Genomic DNA, 15,714 nt, shown 5'->3' on the forward strand with positions numbered 1-15,714 from the left:
TGCAGTTTTAGTCTTTTAGTAGTGTGAAAACGCCTGTAAAGCAAATGATTCAGATGTCTGTGGACTGTGTGATGTTCTCTTGGTTTCCAACACATTCTAAACACGCCATGGATACTTGAAATGTGGTTATGACTTGTGAGATGCGTTCTGTTGTTTCTGTTTTGTCCTTCTGTACTCAAGTATGTTATGAAATTATACCAATTCAGTATTCTACTTTGGGTTAGAAGTGTGACAGATTAGTTTCGTCAATCAAATATTCCGTAAGAGGGAGATCACAGCATAGGTAACACCGGTGGCTTGGTATGTGTTCTGCTATTATCGTATGTACAGTATTGCTTAATGCTGACCACATCGAATTAGTGCTCAACCTTCAATGTTTTATAGGTCACAGTATATGTTGTGGTGGATTTTGTCGACGTAATTTGCTGTTCAAAGATTTAAGCCTGGAAGTGTTTTTAAATTACTCCAGTTTGCACTATTAACGGTGTTTGCTAAACCTGAATAGAATATATATTTTCAGTTTTGCGTAGTCGTTGCCTCGTGTATATGAAATATTATAGATTGCAGAGAAAACTTGGCTTGGAAGTTCCAGTACTTTATATGTTACTTCTTTAGCCACCGATTATATTTTGCATTTTATGTTGGGATACATTTTCCAGTTCGTTCGTTGTTAATTCTGTACTTTCCTCTCATATATCATAATGATACTGTTGACAAGTTCATTTCTCCTACTACGTAGTTAATTATATTTCCCACTCTGACAATTTTTCGGCATATTTAGATGGTTTATTCCGCCCCGTGTGTAAAATGTCTGTTGCAACAATTCAGACAGTAAGTTACCATCACGTGTGTTTTCTGGTGGAGTACGAATTACTTCAAGTATTTAATGGCTGTATTTCTGGAAAGTATGTGATCTCTAAATGTGAATATTTTCCTTGGGAGAGCCGTGTACTGTTTACGGATGGCACGTATATGAATTGATGTGCAAGGTGGAGAACATGTGGAAAAATAAGAGTAGCATTACTAAATACTCAATTGGTGACATTACTTATTAGCCACACATAGTGTTAATATTGCAAATTAGTGCTCACCCTTGAAGTTCCAGTAGTAAAAGTAATTTTTGCGTTTCAGGCAATAGTTCACTTGATTTGATTATAGATACAACGTACAGTCCTGGGCAACACTTACGAGAAGAAAGCAGTGGTTAAACTGACGCAATGGCTTCACTGCATGCGTATATAGACTTGGTATGTCGACACAGCAGCCAGCTTGGCTCCGAATCCTAGTCGCTCGTCTTATCTTGGCCCGGCCTCGGCGCCATTATCAGCCTCGTTGGCTTTATTCTGATCTTCGACCTCTCTTCCTGCCCGTTTGTCATGTGCTATTCGGCCCCAGTGATTGTTGCGCTCCATGAATTTGAATGGCCCGAGTCCATCATGATAATACCGTTAACTTGCGATACGCGATATTTGATAATACTGCGTGGTAAAGTTAGATCATGACCTTTGGGAGATTAGGTGAAAACACGGATGATCTAACGGGTAAAATGCTGTAAATGACAGTGTTTACATATCTAAATGTGCGAATAGTTTGCACAAAATATGCGTTCTTTGACAAAAAAACCTATTGCAATTGACAGGGTGAGATTAAGAAGGAAGGAAGGAAGGAAGGAAGGAAAAGATTCAACATTTGTTCAAATGAAACTGAGATAGCAGTTGCATCAAACAGTGAAAAGAACCAACGAATTTCTATGGCGCTATTCGAGGTTGAAATTCGGAATGCGTTTTAAAAGGAAAACATTCCTTCTTTTCCTTCTTAAACTCAGCTGCTAACCAATTTCCTTTTTTACCGCTAGGAGCGCTACGGTAGTGTTTGCTTGTATTCTGAACAACGTGTTGAACGTTTGAGGTTAGAATAGTGAAGAGCTTGTTGTGCATTTTGTATTATTGTAGTTTTCGAAATATTTCCATTTAGTATTTACCAAGACAGTGAGATGTCTGTGACTTGAAAGTGATATTGAAAATCCCATCAGGAAGAGAAGAGTTAGTGGACATGTGACAACTTTTAATGAAAGAAGCGTTCGTAACAAGGGCAGGCAGACTAGTGGACCTAAATGTAACTATAGGACAAAATATACAGCGATGTTTAGCAAGGAAGAGAAAGAGCGAATTATTAGTGCAATATGTAACGGAAGGCCTAAAAACGAACGAAATACCTATCTAATAGGTTTAATAGAATGCCATGATGCTAACAGTCACAGGCCTAAGTCTGAAAATTCTGAACAGTTTTTATATTCTTTCAAGTATTTTGCAATGATGGAAGTTTATCGTGTCGAAGTATGTCGAAGTATGTCGCAATGCTTTTCTCAGTTGGCATGAAATTTCCAGCAAAGTTGTTTTCAGACTAACGTCCCTGCTAGCGAACGGTGTTCCAGCTTTTGGCATGTGGGGTAAGCATCATAATCATAATAGAATACCACGGGAGGTCTTAATAAAGCTTGATGCCCACATCGGAAGTTTTATGAAGGGAACCTCCCATTATTCCAATATAGAAGCTTAATTGACTTGTATAACAATCCATGATATGCTGATTGCAAAGCAGGCTGACCTTGCAAGCATAATAAAATACGTTTATTTTTTTAGTTATTACAAAGAAAAGTATGAGTATCGGTTTACTCGACCACAGGTTGATGTCTGTTCTACCTGTGAATACAAATATTAAATCCTCAACACTGAATGACAATTCAAAACGTTGTGCTTTTGCAGAACTTACAGCACATGAACATGGGCCTTGTAAGTTATGTAAAAAATATCCAGCAGGTTACTGAAATGTGTAGTAACAGAAATAACGTAGCTGGAATAGTCTATGCCCGTAGGAAGTTATGGCATTATGTAATTTGCATTCATAGTATGAGAGCGTGGCAGGACGATGTTGAACCACTACATAGTTCATCAGATATTAAAGAACTGAATGCGTTTAGCGATTCTTGTCCTGGACAGAACGGGTCTTTCCAGTCTTATCATTACAAAACCGTTTAACGTAATAAATGTGTATTTTCCCGTACGTGGACAGAGTTTTCTTCCGTGTGACCGGAACTTTGTAATCATTACGACATTATTTGTGTTGAATGATAGGGATACCACATTATTCCAGCTGAATTTACTCTTATCTGGTTGCGTTCTTATCGATATGCCAAAATAAAGCATACTACTTGGTAATAGGCTATATATTACAGTATGATGACTAAGTATATAGGATCACGAATTTATTCAAGAGACGTAATTTAAGAATCGCTTTTAGAACCAACAACACGAACTCTTAAAATTATTTCGTAACACCCATATCGTTCATAATAACAATAAATTTCAAAATTCGGATGTATACAAATTGAACTGTGCGAGTTGTTTAATTATGTATAAACGGGCAGAACAGAAGAAACTTTGTCACAAGATATCAGGAACATGTCAGGGCTAAGAAATACAACAGATACTCGGCCATGAGTGATCACATGACAGACTTCAACCACATGTTTACAAATATTAAAATTTTGAAAACTTTAAATAAAGGCCATGCGTTGAACATATACGAGGAAATTTACATTTTCTGGACCAGAGTAACGATCCAACGAGTAGTATAAACGACCTTTCTGAGAAGATTAACATCTTGTATGAGGAATTGGTTCAAGTGAAAGTTAGAAAGAAACGTCAAAACTGAACGTGTCACACGCTCGGTTACATTCAGGTCGTTCCTCCGCCCTCCCACTTCCCCTCTACATTCCCCGCTCAACGTAAAAATCCACAGCCGGTTTCCAGTCATTCGACCGGGTCAGGAATGGAGTGAATGAAGCCCCCGTCTAGCGGCAATGATAGGAATTATGCCGGCTGCCGAAGCCTGTCGCACTTCTCTGGGGCAATGATTAATGAATGACGGATGAAATGAAATTATATTGGAGAGTGTTTCTGGAATGAAATATGACAGAGAAAACCGGAGTACCCGGAGAAAAACCTGTCCCGCCTCCGCTTTGTCCAGCACAAATCTCACATGGAGTGACGGGGATTTGAACCACGGAACCCAGCGGTGAGAGGCCGGCACACAGTCGCCTGAGCCACGGAGGCTCGCCTCAACGTAGCCACTACTTGTTGAATTCAGATACACATACCTCAGCAGAGGTGAATTCTCTTCCGGGCCTCAGAGCCTTGTTACGCAATTTAGATCATATAGGTATATTATTTCATCTTCCATCTCTCTTCACTTATAGTTAGTTTTCTTTTAATTTCAAACTGAGCATTATTCAATTCTACAGCTAACTTCACTGCTTCGCCTCCGTATTGACTTGGAATCCTCAAGTGTTCATTCGTAAATGCAATTTAAAGGAATTTTTATCAAAGATATTAAGGATTCTTTATTACTCTCTTTTTCACTTTTTACATTTTCTCTTTTACTCTCACCAATGTTCATCTTACGATTTTACGAACACAAATGTTAATTTTTACGAACTTTGTCATCAAGAATTTTAATGAACAATTCACACCAATTGTTTTGACTATATGACTTGAAACTTTAACAAAGTTTGTAAATATTTTCTTTTAAATGTTCTTGTGTATAAAAGTGTGTTTTAATTTTTCTTACCCATCTATTCATGTAATTTTTTTATCTGATATTTTGTGTGATTTACTCTACCTGATTGCCGTTAGGGAAAGAAACATGTACTAGATTTAATAAATTATAAATGTATTGAATAGGCGGACCACTTAAATATAATATTTTTATTATTGAATATTCACTACTTGATTTTATAGTCAATACGAGTTTTTTCCGAAAATGAAGCTGTTAAATTTTGTTACATGTAAACAGAATAACCCTGTGCAAACAAACATGCAGTCGTATGCCCCACCCAACTTGGCAGGTTCGATCCTGGGTCAGTCCGGTGGTATTTGTAGGTGCTCAAATACGTCAGCCTCGTATCGGTAGATTTTTTTCTATTTGTTTTACGTCGCACCGACAGAGATAGGTCTTATGGCGAAGATGGGACGGGAGAGGGCTGGAAGTGGGAAGGAAGCGGCCGTGGCCTTAATTAAGGTACAGCCCCAGCATTTGCCTGGTGTGAAAATGGGAAACCACGGAAAACCATCTTCAGGGCTGCCGACAGTGGGGTTCGAACCCACTATCTCCCGAATACTGGATACTGGCCGCACTTAAGCGACTGCAGCTATCGAGCTCGGTATATCGGTAGATTTACTGGCATGTAGAAGAACTCCGGCACCTTGATGTCTCCGAAAACTTTCAAAAGTAGTTAGTGTGACGTAAAAACAACATTATTATTGTAATTGTATGTATTTCAATCTGAGTAATGGTTTTGTTGTAATTTTTCTTTTATCTACCAAGAACTGCTGCTAGTAAAATATTTTCCTTTTTAGTCTTACCTATTCAGTTAACGATAGTATGGCGTGATCTTCTGAAAATTCGGACTTTTTCGTTGTTGTCGCATACAGTTGTTAGAATTGGGGAGACATACTCATTCTTCTGTGATTGTTGTAAAGGGAATATTCGAACCTGTCACCTGCATTATTTTTACATGCTTTATAGTTTGATGAATAAACTGAAGTTCACCCAGTAACAACACCTTGGCTTTCACAACTGGCTTCATGTTCAAAGTAGTTTTCTGGTCTTGTAGGTCGTGATCCTGTGGAATCTGACGAAGGTCCACAGTGGACATTGGAAATGCTGAACACAATTTTCATTGAAACGTCGGGAACTCCAAACTCCAGGAAGGTTCTGTTTTTTTCGCAAAAAATAACCGTTTCTACGCTAATCATCGTAGATTTTAGTGAGGAAGTGTATATATAGTGGTGTGTCCGGCCCCTTGGCTAAAATGGTCAGCGCCATGGGTTTCCGTTCGGTTGTGTTCAAAGGGTCCTGGGTTCGATTCCCGGCCGTCTCGGGAATTTTAACTGCGTATGGTTAATTCCTAACACAGAAAAAAATGTTTCTTTCTGAGACAGGTTAACAACAGTGGCGACTTCTGACTTCTGTTTTGGGGGATGTAACCGAAAAAAGCTGCGAACACCAACACAAACAGACCGTCATTCCAAACACATTTTTCAAGAGAAAACAACAAACAAGGTCAACAGAAAATATATTTAAGATCTCAGATCCAATAATCCAATGGTCTGTTTCATAAATATTTCTGTTGAAATGACGAACAGACGACTTAAGTTGTGTAGTTACATTCAGAGTTGGACGCGGTTGTCCTTCATTTATAATTATGATTTTCTCCAAAAGTATACTAATGATTATCTTAATAATCGTTCGATTACACATGGTTAGAATTCAATTCGGATTGCGTGGTAGAAACGTGTGACCCTGACTCTTTGATCGGTGTGATGTCATTTCAAAATCGCATCATTCCCGCATATTTACACTACAAGCACACAAAACTAAATCATTTATATTACTAGAACGCACATTTGTCATGTATCATCATGTATAACAAAAAAATAACCACTCAGAAGCAAGAACGCCAATATTCCACGAAATAGCAAATAAACCCCAGCCACACGCAATAACTTGGAGGATTCCACCTTGCACCGCCCTATTGACAGATGTGGTTGTTCGTTCCGCATCTCAACCCCACGAAAGACTTCAACAACCAACAAAGGTACAATGCTCGTGCTGCCATCTCTGAAGTAGTTTGGCAATCGGTAGCAGTCACTATCCAACCAAGCTCGTTTCATCCCTCTCTGAGTATTGATAATTGTGCATTTGAATTTTATATAAATAACTTCCATTAAAATATGAACAATGCATATGCATTTTTCGTTAAAAATACAAGGGATGTAACACATAAATCGCATATATGGGAAATTCACCACTGGTTAACAATGAACCAAGTAAATTCTTTTCTCTTTGTTAAATGCTTTAAAATTCAAATATGGCACAGTCCAAATCACACCATATAAAAATTATCGACTTTTAAACACAGTATGAAATAACCATTTGACCATGTTTCTAATTTCTGTCCAAGTTGCATCCTTTTTAACTGTGTTTTTTTTTAAAATCTGAGGTCCTTCATATCCCATGGAACATCATTAATACATACGAACTCAAATTGTTCGTCCTCTTGGGCTCTGAGACGTACAGTACTTGTGCCATTTTGAGGCAACTACAGACAAAACATTCCCGATATTGAAACTTGTAGTCAAACACGCGGCGTACGTCGCTATAGACTCCTCGCCCCACAGTGGGTAATTTCTACCATCCAGCCGGCCAAAAATAATATTTTCAACCCTTGTCTTTGGGTAGCATTTTCTGTGAGTCGTGTTTATAGACTCTTGGGTACAGTAATTAAGTATTGAAAAGTCGCGCTATCTGATTATCTAATCTCACCGAAGGCCTAAAGTGGCTCTCCTCCGTCAGGGCATCATATTCTGGCGAGGCGAGCGCGCAGTAATTATTATGTGAGGGCTCAGTAAAGACGTCAGAACTAGCTAGCAATGTGGTTATATTAGATGAAGGTATGTATTTTTATATAGTATGTAGCATTTTCTGAAAATTACTATATTGTTGCCCGAAACATGCACTTAAAATTCAGGTACACGGTGTCCAAGCGCTATCTAATTATACAAATTCGAGCTGACTTTCAAAATGGATTGCCTTTGATTTCCGCAATAAAAGTCTTTTAGATGAGTTATCTATACTTCAAAGAATAGAAAACTGTGACTTTTTGCTGCGACCAGGCGCGACCATGAGAGTAATTTATTTTTTTCAGAAGCCATGTACTCTGTAACCAGGAGGTCGGTTTTCGTGCTGTTCAGGAACAGCAGGGAATATAAGCGGAACGATGATATTGCTAATGTTGTAACTGAACATTTAGGCTTTGAGGATTGTTCCGAGGATATATCCAAGTCAATAAGGAAATCTGTCAGTATTTTTTGTGCTAAAATTGGATCACGCTGGATAAAATATGGTAGAAAAAGGGACGAATTGCTGAAGTACAATAAAAGTTGGTTCGAGCAGAGAATGAGCCTTGCAGAAGGACGTGCATCACAACGTCAGGATGAGCCTGCCAGTACTATAGCTCATTCCATGTTAAGAAAACAGTATTCCTCTTATGACAACAGGGTTGCCATATCGAACAATCAATCAATCAATACTGATCTGCATTTAGGGCAGTCGCCCAGGTGGCAGATTCCCTATCTGTTGCTTTCCTAGCCTTTTCCGAAATGATTTCAAAGAAATTGGAAATTTATTGAACATCTCCCTTGGTAAGTTATTCCAATCCCTAACTCCCCTTCCTATAAATGAATATTTGCTCCGCTCAACGCCATCACGGGAAAACGGCGGCACATACATAAGTGAAATTCAGTATGTAAGTTCAAGACAAAAGGCTGAAGAAACTAAGCTAAAAATTACTTTTATGAACTGAAGGGGACGTGGGGTTTACAGGGGCCACTTTCGGTTCGTACAGAATCAGAGGTAAACTACGGCACATAAGAAACCTCAGCACTGAAATATAAGGCTAAGTGCGAGAGAAAATTGACAAATAATTTTTATGGACTTGAGGGGCGGGTGATGTATTTAATTGCATTTAATAAATTTATCCAGACAATAAAGGCTAGAAAACAGACGCAGTAAATAAATACTGCAGATGACTACAAAAGATCACAGTATTAATAGTAAAGAAATAAATCACACACGTAGGCTTATCGCATAACTCTCATTCAACACAATACATTTACATACTGATTTAGAGCCTAAAATACAGACGCAATAAATAAATACTGTAGATGACTTCACTACAGAAGTTCAGAGTGGAAACGCGTCTATTGGTTGATATCCGAAGCAAAGTATTGGCAATACCAATGATGGAAACCGCTAGAAGATTCTTCAGAGAGGCTTCCACTTCTGCGGATATTACTGGAGTAGATATAAATTTAATAAACCATCTACGTGCCATCGTAGAAACTCTTTCGTGTGGGTATGCCATTGATAAAGTAACATTGGCATGTACGCAAAGGAGACTATACAATTATACTTACAAAAATACAAATCGTACTACATGTCTGTAACTTTGCACAAACTCTTGGGTCATGGCACTGTATTATACCTATTGGACACCTCTCCGAGGAAGCCCAGGAGACCAGGAATAAAGATAATAGGAAACCTTCCAGAAAGACACAAATACTGACCTTTTCCATACGCTGCCTATATCATCGGACCATTATATTACCAGCTTAGGGAAATCAAGGAGGAGGAAGTTGATTTCGCTTTCACGAGAGGTGCTCAACTCACTGTCCGAGCCTCCTGTATCTGGTTCTGCCGAAGGAGATAATGAAAGTGACGATAGCGATTCTGATGTAACTGCATCTAATGAATAAATTGTTTGGCAAGTACATGTATTCCTGTATCTGTTTTTAAACATTCTAAACAGCATGTCCCACTATTAACATCTATTTAATTTCTTAAAGCTATAACGAAAAATTATTAAAATTACAAAGATTACTAATTCTATTACTGGCGTATTAATTTGTTCGTTGTACTTGATTGACCACACACTTAATTATCTCCAATAATAGCAGTTACATACTAAGTTTTATGTAAATCGGTCCATTAGTTTCCGAGATACGATTTTTGGCCGGCTAGATTCCTGAAGTTACGCACTGTGCGCCCTGCAGTGTGCTGCAGTTGTACGTGTTGCGCTCTGTAGGATAACACTCCCACTAATCTTCTAGTGTAGAATGGGTGGCATGGTGCACGTGGAGATTTACGTCCTATTTGGCGAACAACTGCTTCTTGGAAAACGCGGCACAAGCGTTATTCTGATCTAGAGCAGTAATCGGGTAGACAGCCCTGGTGAACAGACTATCAGCACCCTTCTGTCTGAGGCGTATACATGGCTCTTGCTTTAGCTCGAAACGACTTTCATTTGCAATGGTAATAAAATTAATTATGGTATTGATGAAGGAACATAATGCAGTGCTCACGCTCAAGAAGTATTGCATATTGAGATTTAGTGGACTTTAATGCCGCTATGTGTTTTCATACTTGCCGACACTGTGAGCGAGTGTCCCCTGGTTGCCCGCAAAACATACTGGTGGGAGGATAGGACATGCAACATGGCCTTCCCTAGTTACGTTCATTTCATTTGCCCTTATACAGCCAAAGAACATGGCTCTTTACGTCTTTTGGCCTGGAACAAAACTATCTGTCAAGTGGCCACATTAGTTCTAATATCGTAATGCAGGCACTATTTTCTTTTTGCTATTTGCTTTACGTCGCACTGACACAGATAGGTATTATGGCGACGATGGGATAGGAAAGGCCTAGGAGTTGGAAAGAAGCGGCCGTGGCCTTAATTATGGTACAGCCCCGGCAATTGCCTGGTGTGAAAATGGGAAACCACGGAAAACCATCTTCAGGGCTGCCGACAGTGTGGTTCGAACCCACTATTTCCTGGATGCAAGCTCACAGCTGTGCACCCCTAACCGCACGGCCTACTCGCCCGGTTCAATGATGATCACGGCAGACTTCCTACCAAGGGCGATAACATCAAGGAAGGCTGAAAACTCTACTTTGAGAAACGGCTAAATGAACCGTTCCTACGGAACATAACACCTATTGTTGCCCTAGTTAACTGAGATGGCGTTGATGATATCACTTTTGAAGAAGTCGAGGAAGTAGTGCACCAAATTATGGATAGGAAACAGTAGGACTTGACGAGATTCCAGCAGAGCTGTGGACGTAATGTGGTGACACTGCAATAAAGTTATTACAAATTTGTATAAACAAGATCAAGAACGATACCCAATCACAAAAATATTCCGAGAAAGTTCCTCATTGCCATTTTACAGGAATGAAGCTGATTCAAGAAGGTATGAAAAGTGTACGGGTATTAAACTCACGCCACATACTATAACACAAATCGTATGACAAAGTTCGTTCTGGCGAAGATGCATGCTTACCAGAGTGGATTTGTAACTGTAAAGTAAAAGGTGCAATTCAAGCCGTAAGGATTTTGATAGTAAGGAAAGTCGTGTCCTCATCCCGAGGTGATTAGCTCTTTCCAGGCACACTCCTAATGGAAGTGAGCTCCAGGTGCCATTTTAACCATTCTTAATTTTCTGGCAATACCGGGAATCGAACCCAGGCCTCCGAGGACGGCAGGTAGTCGTGCTAACCGTTACGGTACGGAAAAACAGATATATGCGAAGAGAGACCTGCACATATTTTTCATCGATCTTGAGAAGGCATTGAGAGATCTGGTTTGGGCAGCATTACGAGCTCGAGGCATTCCAGAAGTGAAATTGATCCAGGATATGTACAAGAATGCATTGCAGGCATATCGAAACATTTTCCGGTCAAAGTGAATGTCCACCAGGGCAGTGTTCTCACCCCGCTCCTTTTTATCATTGTCGTGAATTTCCTGACACCGAAAATCACAGATGCACTTCTTAAGAAATAGCTGTTTGCTGATGATGTCGAATTGATCAGCGACAACGTGGTATTGCTTCAGGTGGTATTTGAAAAATGGGCAAAAATGTTCGAAGACAATGGACTGAATGTGAGCCGTTCATTTCACTTTCCAAGAACTCTTGGCTTCAACGCGGTATATTTTGCTGTACTCCCAACCACTCTCAAAATGTAGCTCTGTGGTGGAAAAGCTGGGTGTATGTGATGAGATGAGGATATAAATGAAAATATCACTGTAGGCTGGCTGAATCCTGTCTTCTGCGATAAAAGGATGTCACTGACGCTTAAAGGAAAGCTGAGACCTGAGCTGAGTAACGCTTCTACATCCTGGACATTCTGTGAACACCACAAGCGTTGTCTTAAATGCCACAGAGATGAAAATGCTGAGAATGTCGGTAGAAGTTTCGAAGAACCGAAATCAGTGCATCAGAAGCACGTTACGCGCGATGTGCAGAAGGTTCAGCGTAAGTGGGTGACGTGGTTCGAGAAGGTGAACGAACAGGACGAAAGCTATGTAGTCAAAACAGCCCTTAACTTTCAGCTACCCTGGGTACGAAGAAGAAGAAGAAGAAGAAGAAGAAGAAGAAGAAGAAGAAGAAGCGATAAATACTTTACGGATGCACTGATGTTGAAACACAAGTAGCTCACCTCGAAGGATCTGCAGCTCCACAACCACGAAGTTTATCAATGAAGATACATCGACGACAAAGCAAGGAAGAAGACTGCTGAAGCTGGCTGTTTGGTATTGGTTATAAGAAGTGGTTAAGCTTATGGAGATGGTATGGTTGCATATACTTCTGACAATGTAAGGTTTAAAGGACTAATAATCACTTGTACCGAGCGAGTCGGATACCGTAGTGCAGGTCGTTCAGTTTGAGAGGAAGTGGTTCCTAGCCCCTCATGGTGGTTAGTGGTTCGTACGAGGCAGATACCAGGGGCGGCCCTTTGCTATCCATCGTCGCTGGAAAACTGAATGAGTTAGTGAGACAACATCCTGTTGATATATTTGAGGTTTCTCATTGGTCTGCATTTTACCCATAGGATTATGTAAACAAAGTCGGACTCAACGGTGAAGCGCTGGCCTTCTATGCTCAAGTTAGCGGGTTTCATCCTGGCTCAGTACGGTGCTTAAATACGCCAGCCTTGTGTCGGTGGATTCACCGGCACGTAAAAGTACTATTGCAGGACACAATTCATGTTCATCGACGTCACCGAAAACTGGCACCTAAAACTAATACCGTTATTATTATTATTATTATTATTATTATTATTATTATTATTAATTGAGATTTGTTTGGGGAGGGTAAAATAAACAGTAATGTGTTTTTCCGGGGGGGGGGGGTGTATCTATAGAGACCATAGCAACATTTATGACGTCTCATCGAAGAGAGAGAGAGAGAGAGAGTGTGTGTGTGTGTGTGTGTGTGTATGTGTGTGTGTGTGTGACGTATCAACCGCAAAACTCGGACTTGGCTGGACAGTTTTTGACTTCGCCTTTCAAATACGCTGTAATAAAAGTACATATGGTTAAAACCAAGGCCCCACACCACTGGCTGCGCAGAAGCGTGTGACTGGGGAAGATATGCCCATGCGCGTACCGCCATGTTGTGGGCGCTCCTCAGTTTGACGAGGAGATCGTATGGAATTCATGCATTAACTTGCATTTCGCACATATGAAAAACACCCTCCCTAGTAAAAATGACAGCCTATACCGACTACCGTGTACACACGCAATAAATATACATAATATTAAGATTGCGGTAATATTAAAATATACTTCTGTATAAAAACTGAACAATCTAAACAAATTCTTTGGGTAGCCCATAAGTGCTGCACTTAAAAAATTAAAAAAAAAACGTTTGAATAAGAAATCTGAAAAATACATTACTGGAATTTCAGATCCCGAAAACAGAAAAAAAAACCAGTAGGCCTATATAGGCGTACCGGTACTTCTAAATGATTATGTCGCTCACTTTAATATAAGGGTCATGTTGTAAATGTTCTGTTTGAACAGATTCGTGTAGGCTCTACACTTTAGATTTATTGAAAATAAATTGAAAAAGTATGATAACATATAGTGAGATAAAAATTGCCTGTCTCTCAGCAGACTGGAGAACACATTCAGTATTTACAAACTCCTATACTGATAGCAATAATCTTCAATATCAACAAAAAGGAAACCTGTGAAATAAAATCTTTCTATGAAAGGTACATAGCTTATGATTCCCCTCTTAGAAGACATTACAGCAAATTTTACTCAGTTCTCTGAACAGATTGTTTAAAAAGTACATGATTGCAGACATCTTTCTAAAACACTCCTTGTCATTTTCTGAATATGAAATGCCGGCTCCGCGGTGTAGGGGCAGCGTGTCTACCTCCTACCCGGAGGCCCGGGTTTCAGTCCCCTGCCAGGTAAGAGATTTTTACCTGGATCTGAGGGCTGTTTCGAGGTCCACTCAGCCTACGTGATTACAATTGCGGAGCTATCTGACGGCGAGATAACGGCCGAGAGGATTCGTCGTGCTGACCACACGACACCTCGTAATCTGCAAGCCTTCAGGCTGAGCCGCGGTCGCTTGCTAGGCCATGGCATTTCGGTGCTAAGGCACACACCGCTGGCTGCGCAGAAGCCTGTGACTGGGGAAGACATGCCCATGCGCATACCGCCATGTTGCGGGCGCTCCTCAGCTTGAGAGATCGTATGGAATTCATGCTTTAACTTACATTTCGCACACATGAAAACATTCGCCTTATAAAATTAATAACAGCCTACAGCGACTGTCGTGTACACACGCAATAAATATACATAATATCAAGACTGTGGTAATATTAAAATATACTTCTGTATAAAAACTGAACAATCTACGCAAATCCTTTGGATAGCCTTTAACAGAAAGAAACCTTTAGCAGACTGAAAAATACACTAGCGGTACCTCGAAAATGATCATGTCGCTCACTTTAATATAAGGATCTTGTTTGTAATCGAAGTGTTTGAACATTGTAGCCTACGTATGGCAAGAAGGCCAGACTCAAAGGACGAGAATCACGTGGCAATCTATCTCTTGAGAAACCTAGGATCAACAATTGTTTAGCTTTATTGAAAATATGAAGACATGTTCAAAAAGCGGTCTGCAACTTAAGTATAATTACACATCGTGAGATAAAAATTGCCTGTCTCTCAGCAGACTGGAGAACACATGAATTAAATATTTACAAACTCCTGCACCGATAACAGTAATCTTCAGTATCAACAAAAAAGGAAACCTGTGAAATAAAATATTTCTATGAAAGGTAAATAGCTTATGATTCCTCTCAGATAAGTCATTACAGCATTTTTTTTTTTTTTTTGCTAGTGGCTTTACGTCGCACTGACACAGGTGGGTCTTGCGGCGACGATGTGATAGGAAAGGCCTAGGGGTTGGAAGGAAGCGGCCGTGGCCTTAATTAAGGTACAGCTCCAGCATTTGCCTGGTGAGAAAATGAGAAACCACGGAACACCATCTTCAGGGCTGCCGACAGTGGGATTCGAACCCACTATCTCCCGGATGCAAGCTCACAGCCGCGCGCCCCTAACCGCTCGGCCAAACAGCAAATTTTATTCAATTATCTGAACAGATTGTTTAAAAAGTACATGACTGCAGAAATCTTTCTAAAACAATCAGATACATGTTTTATCATTTTCTGAATATGAAATGCCGGCTCTGCGGTGTAGGGGTAGCGTGTCTACTTCTTACCCGGAGGCTCCGGGTTCAATCCCCGACCAGGTCAGAGATTTATACCTGGATGTGAGTGCTGGTCCGAGGTCCACTCAGCATACGTGATTACAATTGCGGAGCTATCTGACGGTGACATAACGGCCGAGAGGATTCGTCGTGCTGTGCTGACCACATGACACCTCGTAATCTGCAGGCCTTCAAGCTAAGCAGCGGTCGCTTGGTAGGCCATGGCCTTTCGGGCCTGTTGTGCCATGGGGTTTGGTTTGAATATGAAATAACGTAATTGGATGAGTAGAAGATAAATGATCATGGATTTAGGTAAATGCTGCCTGACATTCGTTACACTGGTGCTAGTCTTCTATTGTGTATTTCTTAAAATGAAATTAATGTCTAGGGTTAGTTTGAGTTTCTCTGCGAGGTTTAGACTTAAGTTTTATTTTTAACACTTTGCTTTACGTCGCACCGGCACAGATAGGTCTTATGGCGACGATGGGATAGTAAAGGCCTAGGAATGGGAAGGAAGAGCCCG

The 15,714-nt window shown here is 40.2% G+C and overlaps 2 protein-coding genes across 10 annotated transcripts in view; one reads left to right on the forward strand and one right to left on the reverse strand.

Moving 5' to 3' along the window:
* CNMa (CNMamide) overlaps positions 1 to 1,239 on the reverse strand; it is a 428,349-nt gene extending 427,110 nt beyond the window's left edge. The window contains exon 1 of one of the 3 annotated variants that reach the window (XM_067142223.2): positions 1,092 to 1,239. The gene's annotated coding sequence lies outside the window, so the exon portion shown is untranslated. The remainder of the gene's footprint in view (positions 1 to 1,091) is intronic. The other 2 variants (XM_067142221.2, XM_067142222.2) reach the window with 2 other exon arrangements.
* DNAlig3 (DNA ligase 3) overlaps positions 1 to 15,714 on the forward strand; it is a 957,513-nt gene that overhangs the window by 476,591 nt on the left and 465,208 nt on the right. The gene's annotated exons all lie outside the window — the stretch shown is intronic.

This window comes from Anabrus simplex, chromosome 2, assembly GCF_040414725.1.
Source record: "Anabrus simplex isolate iqAnaSimp1 chromosome 2, ASM4041472v1, whole genome shotgun sequence".
Lineage (NCBI taxonomy): Eukaryota > Metazoa > Arthropoda > Insecta > Orthoptera > Tettigoniidae > Anabrus > Anabrus simplex.